This window comes from Pteropus alecto, unplaced genomic scaffold, assembly GCF_000325575.1.
Source record: "Pteropus alecto unplaced genomic scaffold, ASM32557v1 scaffold511, whole genome shotgun sequence".
Taxonomy (NCBI): domain Eukaryota; kingdom Metazoa; phylum Chordata; class Mammalia; order Chiroptera; family Pteropodidae; genus Pteropus; species Pteropus alecto.
The window spans coordinates 1,484,421-1,491,688 of record NW_006431911.1 but is presented as its reverse complement, the minus strand read 5'-3'; the positions used below and the strand labels follow the sequence as shown (position 1 = coordinate 1,491,688).

The window sequence follows — 7,268 nt, the reverse complement described above, 5'->3', positions numbered from 1 at the left end:
ATACGTTGGCTAGGTGGAGGGCCAGGGGAGGGAGGGAGCAACTGGGGGGATCATTTTATGAACTACATAGATGTCTAACCAATGTACTATATACTGGAAACTAATTTAAATAAATAAATTTAAATTTTAAAAAAGTGATTCTTTTACTCTATGACCTAGCAGAAAAAGAACTGATCCAAACCCCTAAGGCAAAAATAATTCTCACACTTTCAGCATTCATATTGACCTGGAGAGTGGATGCTCCCTTTCAGAGAGTCACCATCCCTTCCTGAAGAAACCAGGAGTCTCCTCCTTTATAACAGCAGCTAATGATTTTTGTCTTGATTTCTTCTGCCCTTTAGTAAGAAACAGACAAAGCCTCAGCAACAAAAAAAGAAGGGACGAGAGGAAGAAGAGAGATCCTTCTCCTTGATTTTTCTCTTTGTATAATTTGGTTTCTACCTTTTTATTAATTTAGTGACAGAAAGCATAAATATAGCTAGATGAAAGTAACTGAAGACTCACAAAACTAAATAGGTAATTTTAGCCCTTAATAATTCAGGGGAACAATTAGACTTTGAATCCAACAGTTTCTCTTTTCTCAGAAATGATACATATGGCAAACCTGGCTAACTTGTCTGTACTCTTGCTCATAACATGATTTCGAATGAAGCAAAAAATAAAATAAATCCATTTGCAAAGAGACAAGCCATAGGATTAAAAGTATTATTTTAAAGGACTTAAATATGAGTGGTGGCCAACAAAACTGTGAAAAGTCACAAACTATTTAATAAGTATGACGAAAGTCCTAGAAACACAATGGTCTTCGGGAAGGCAAGAACAAGAGAAGGGATTTGCTTGTGCGGGGTAGGGGGTGGGAGGGCGTGTCTAACAGGAAACTGGTAGACACCAGTGACTGCGACGGGCCAAATCCAAATATTAGTAATACATTAGATTGCTTTTATAAGTGTTGTCACTTATACTAAAAATGCAAATTCGAAAAAAAATAAGGCAAAATACAACAAAAACGAATTATTAGTTCAAGATGAAAAGAAAAACAAAGTAAAGACAGGAAAGGAATACCGCACCATATGAAAGTTGGAACATCATCTCCCTCCCTCGCCCCTTTTTTTTTTGGCTTTGAAATAGCTCCATAAGGAACCAGAGAATCTCCTTTGGAAAAACAAAACAGCATTCATTTATTCTTTTCTTCATTTATGCTTAGAAAAGGTCAAAATTCATTTATGCTTCTCTTCATCCAGTTTAGTCCATTTATTCCTCCTCTAAATGCTTATGTGGGTGCCTATCCTGCCTGATAGTCATACGCAAGACATGTTTGAAATATGGAGCTTCATACCAGCAATGGAGTGGGCTGGGGCACCACACGAAGGAGCTTTCATCTCAAATATTAGCACAAGTAACCGTTCTTTGAAAGATGTAACATATCCAGCTCTGGGAAGGCACGGCTGGCTTCGCATGTCAGCGGTGCATAAGGCCTTCCAAAAGGAAGTAACATGAATGAACGACAATGTATTGTCCACATCTCATTAAAACATAACCAAAAATATGAGCGGATATTTCCACTTCTGACACCGTGTGAGTTTTTCTTCTGCTTCACGTTCATGAGAGTTCAGTTGAATGAATAATGCCATAGTTAGAGTGGGGGAAATCATTTGGCAGAACAGAGGAACGAGGAGGGGATAGAAGGAATAATTGACATGGAAAGTCATTTGATATTACCAGTTAAGCTCCAGAACTGGGGTTTGGAAGATAATTCCAAACAAAATCCCATTGGTTTCCAGACATTGGTTTGAAAAGTGTTTCTCTAATCTGCGTTCTGCTTTTACGGCATTCCAATGAAGGATATCCCAAAATTACGAATGTTTTCTTAAAACTAAATTTCCTGTGAATTGGCAACAATTACTTTAATTGGACTGAAGAAAATATGGTTAATGTTGAGAAGAATATATTTTCTCTGAATCTTTTAGAAAAAAAAAATCTATTCTGTTTTGGTAAAAGTCTGAACCATAGTTATAAATAATTCATCATACGATGCGGTTCCATGACAAATTTGACGGCTGAGTTAAATACCGACATTTTCTTTGTAATAATAGGCTATGATAATTAAATGTATTAAAGGGAATTCGATTCTTTATTAAACATTCATTTAAATTCAAGACCAATGTGTTCATTTCCTTTGTACAGTTTCTCATCCTCTCGTTTATGTGCTATTTCACCGTAGCATTCATTGGCTTACCCTTTAGAAGCAGAGAGCGATACGATTGTTGCATATGTATATTAATGACTGTCATTTATTAAGCAGGCACTCCAGCTACTTTATATATTACCTAATTTAATCACTGAGACAATGTTTTTGTCTCCACTTAAGAAATGAGAAAGCGAGTCCCTGAGGTGCTGGATATAACTCGGCCAAGGCTGCACGGAACCCCAGAGCTAACGGCAGCTGCGCCTGGGCGGTTTTCACTCCACTATGCTATCTGCAGCCTAAAGAAGCCACCACCACCATAAAGGAGACGATACCGAAAATTCCACCTAAATGGTTATAGAGGACGAACGGAACAAACCGCACCAGAGAAAAGACTTGCTCTAAAATATTAGTTACAAGAGCTCTGAAAAATATTCTATAACTACACCCCCTTAATCCTAAATCATTACTGTTACTCGATTACTGACGTTATATTGGAAATTTAATTTTTTTTTGATCTTAAGCGCTTGTTAGCATTTTCATAAATACAGCATTTGCTACTTGTTAATACAAATTCAAAGTATGGGGTTGCCCCTCTGTCCGAAAGTAGAGTGGTTCCAGGAAAGCGTTCACAGCCTACATCGGTGTGAGGCAGAGTATCCCTCAAAAGTTCACCTAATTCCCCTTCGCTTTTATGAAAGTTCTACCTGTACATATATCTTTAATTTCATTTCCTTTTTTAAAAGTTTTTATTTTTTACGCCTGCAGCATCTGGTCTTCCTAGGCGGTCTCCCATCCAAGTACTAACCAGGCCCGACCCTGCTTAGCTTCCGAGATCAGACGGGATCGGGCTTGTTCAGGGTGGCATGGCCGTAGACTACATTTAATTTCTCAATAAAATAACTTATATGAAGTTTGAAGACTATTTCCTACAAGAAATGTGTCACCTTCTTATCATCATTGTGCCTGTCTTCCTCTGCACTGCTGAGAAGACTTGGCATTTTCTCAAAGGACAAAATCAAGACGGCGGCGGGGTGGGGAGAAGGAATAATGTTCAACCTGAGAATAAATCATCACGCTCCTGCCACCACTGTCCCGCAGCCCTGCCGAGACCCACGGGGAGCTGCAGGGAACATGCTAGCTGAGCCACCTAATGTGGCTACACTTGATCACCAACTCATAAATGCTGAATTAGCTACCTCGCCCCGCTCCCCGGTATTTCACAGAGGTGAAAAGTGAAAATGAGATGGACCAGACCTGGGAGAAGAGGGGAGGACTTGTACATCAATTGAAGAATCTGACAAAAATATATTGATTTTTATTCACTAGGGAGATATGAAAATATGTATAAACATTTTCTTATATGATTGAAACATTAACTGTCATTGGAATACAACGAGGTGTCTTTTTACCAGAGAAACAAGGTTCTCAAATGCTATACTGATTTATATAACTCTAAGAATGAAGGTCTCTTATGGGTTCCGTCATGTATGTTTCCCCCCAAAATAGCCCCAAAGATAGTTTGTAGCAACGCATAGAGCTTACAGTAGACAAAATAAATGGAGTAAAATATAAGCGCTTTTTAAGTGCAGGCCCAAATCCATCCCTCCATATTTTCTGCGTGCGATTTAAATTATTTCAGTAGATCTCAGACTATAAAATAAGACAGGGGCTCTGGGGGCCGCGGCTCCTGCGGGCCGCCCCAGGGCTGCCTGGAAATTTATAGCAACATCAACAGCTTCTCAGCTGTCACCAACCGAACCGATAGAAATGCAGAATGATGTCTTTAATAAAAAGAAAAACAGGCAGTGACCACTGACTGACCGAACTGAGAAGACTGAAGTTAAAACACATTTGGAAAACTGACCCTGGCACTAGGTTTGTGATGAATAAAAACATTTCAACATCTTATGGTCATGCCACGCAGGTGAGTGGTACCGTAGGAAGTCCATACTGGCTCTTGTGGACAGGCAGCCACGGGACATCTATAAGCCTCTGACCAAATTCTGTGAAATTAAATTTCTTACTTTCAAAAATCGTAATCCAGAAGACATTAAGAAGGCTTATTGGCATTCTCGTACCATGACGACAGGCTGTGTGACAGAGCACATTCAAAGATGAGTATGTGGTCAGTTTGGTCAGAGCTCCAGAAGTTCCTGTAATCGCTGGAGCCTTCTGCTATGATGTAGTTTTGGATAAGGGACTTGATTAGTGGATGCCAACAAAAAAGAACCTATGTTCCTTCACAAACGATGCTTGTAATTTATAAAGATTTTCCATTTGAAACTCTGGAAGTTGATGCAAAAGTAGCATTAGAAATATTTCGACACAAGTATAAAATAGATTTCATAGTACAGAAAATATCTCAGAACCCCGAGAGAACTGTCAAGCTTTACAGATTTGGCGACTTCATTGATGTGAGTGAGGGCCCTCTTATTCCAAGAACGAGTATTTGTTTCCAGCATGAAGTATCAGCAGTTCACAATCTTCAAGTCACCCAGTCGAGTCTTGTATGAAGATTCCAGGGTGTCTTTTTCTCTGTTCACTTAAGAGCGCAGTTTACAATATGGGATGAGTTATTGGCAAGGTCTTGGAAATAGGTAACTGAAGATGAAACTAAACTACAGAAGGAAGTGCATCTACCCAGCAACTTCCTAAAATTTAAATATGTATAGTAAATTAAAAGTTTTCTATGTAAAAAAAAAAAAAAAAGACAATCATTGTAGGAAATCATTAATACTGAGCTATATAAATAAAAGTAATATTCTAACTCTTCCCAAATCCTACAATTTTGTTAACAGTTTGGTATATATCTCGCTACAACTTTCTTAGGCTCATTATAATATATACCTATTTCTTTTTAACTTTCTTCAAAGATAGGACTCTATTACTCTACGATTTTGATTTGTTTTTATCATTTACCAAAAAAAATCATTGATGTTCTTCTGACTGATACGTGAAAACACTCATATTTTAATAGTTGCATATTGCTTCATAGTATGCATATATAATAATTTATTCAACTGTTCCCATTTTTAAAGACATCTCAGATATTTCTAGAAATTTGCTTCTATAAATAATGCTGCAATAAACACTCCTGTAACATATATGGTTATCTACTGATGGTTTTACTTCTATAAAATCAACTCTCCAGATTGTGAGTATTGGGTAAAAATACATGTCCATTTTAAAAATTGAATAGATGCTGCCCAAAACCAACTTTTCGTGTTCAGCTTAATGCAGGTGCAAATGTTCACATATTGAAATATTTATAGATATGTGCATATACATAGCTTAATTTACAAACATTTATTTCCTTCCTCTGCCAAGAGAGAGGGCCTGGTAGCAACAAGCCCACTTATCCCAGGCCTTGCTTTGTAATGCCATTCTCCAATAAAAGGAACCAGGGAGCCATAGAGAAATAGCTAAGTATAGGGCTGGGGCAGAAAATATACAAAATGAGCCTAGAATGATTTGAGCAACAAAATAAATCAAGCCATTTGGGATTATAAGCCTAAGTTTAAAATAATTATACATGAGTCCATACTGGCATAAACAAATAATTGAATAAATAATGGAAAAGACCAGACATAATTTCCATGCAGAAGAATTCTAAATAATTCATGTAGATAATCTGCCCTCAAGGAGGAAGATAATTCCCCATTCCTTGAATCTGATCTGTGCTTAGCGACTTCTTTCCAAAGAATGTAGTATGGAAAGAGGAAAGAAGCGGTAACTTTAGAGTGGAGAAAGCTGACAATATGCGACCTCAGCCACGTGATCAAGGTCAACAGTAATAAGTCATGTTGGTAGACAGATCATGTGGGTATGTACTGTCGATATAACGTGATGAGAATAAAACTATATCTCTGTGGTCTTCCTCTCATTAACCCACAAACCCAGTCTAATTATTAGAAAAAAAATCAGACAAATTCCAGTAATAGGCATCCTATAAGACACCTGACCAGTCTTCCTCAAGACTGTCAAGGTTATCAAATACAAGGAATGTCTGAGAAACTGTCATAGCCAAGAGGATGCTAAAGAGACATCACAACTAAATGTAATGTTTCCTGGATGAGATCCTGAGACAGAAAAAGGACATTAGGTAAAAACTTTAAAAATCCGAATAAATAATGGGCTTTAGTTAATCATGTTTCGATGCTGGTTCATTAGCTTTGACAGATATATCGTACTAATATAAGATATTAATACCAGAAACTGGATGTGTAGTATATGAGAACTCTTTGTGCTACCTTTGTACCTTTTCTGTAAAAGTAAAAGTACTCTAAGATAATAGTTTTATTACTTTAAGAAACAACATATTTTAAAATACCAATTAAACTGGAAATTAAAAGAAAATCATAATAGCAAGAAACACTCCAAAATACTTGAAAATATATTTTTAAAAGAAGGTACAGAACCTACATGAAGAAAACTACAAAATTATATTAAAAGAATTAAAACAAGATCTTCTAAAGAGAGAAGATCCTTTCCTAGAAGGTTCCTTTCCTAGAAGGCTTAAGGTCATGAAAAGGCCAACCTACTGGTTTAATACTATTTCTATAAGATCACAAGCAAACTTATTCAGATTGTGGGACTTTTTTTTTTTTTTTTTGGCAGGGAGGCAGGATGTTGAATTAGGTGAGAATGATTGTAAAGTTTTATGAAAATTGCAAGAAAATTTAGAAACGTAATAATGAAGAAAGAAGTGCTCAATGATGTTTTAAAATATATAATAAAGTTACTATAATAAAAAGGTATGGTATGGAAATGAGAAAAGACAGATCTAAATTTACATATATGTGTGTATATATATATATATATGAATTTAATGTCTGTTAAAGTAATTATTTCAATTCAAAAGAGAAAGAATAGATGATGCATTTGGAAGGGAGAGAAGGAAAGAGGGGAATGGAACACTGCGAGTAAAACTAGAAAGCAGAAGTGAACAGGGCATCATGAAAAAACTCAATGCATTTGAGCAGGAACACAAGGGAGCAGCTGGAGATGAGGGAAAGCAGATGGGAGTAGGTTTTTGGAGACGACCCAAATGCCAGGCTATATTTAGGGTTTATCCAATAGC

At 36.8% G+C, this 7,268-nt stretch overlaps 1 protein-coding gene, 1 non-coding gene and 1 pseudogene across 2 annotated transcripts in view; 1 reads left to right on the top strand and 2 right to left on the bottom strand.

Moving 5' to 3' along the window:
• LOC102897735 overlaps positions 1-4,860 on the top strand; it is a 10,422-nt pseudogene extending 5,562 nt beyond the window's left edge.
• The window catches only part of MID1 (midline 1), a 546,989-nt gene that overhangs the window by 499,414 nt on the left and 40,307 nt on the right, over positions 1-7,268 (bottom strand). The gene's annotated exons all lie outside the window — the stretch shown is intronic.
• Positions 2,945-3,063, bottom strand: LOC112472288. Its single transcript, XR_003043610.1, has one exon. It is a non-coding gene; the product is annotated as a 5S ribosomal RNA (ribosomal RNA).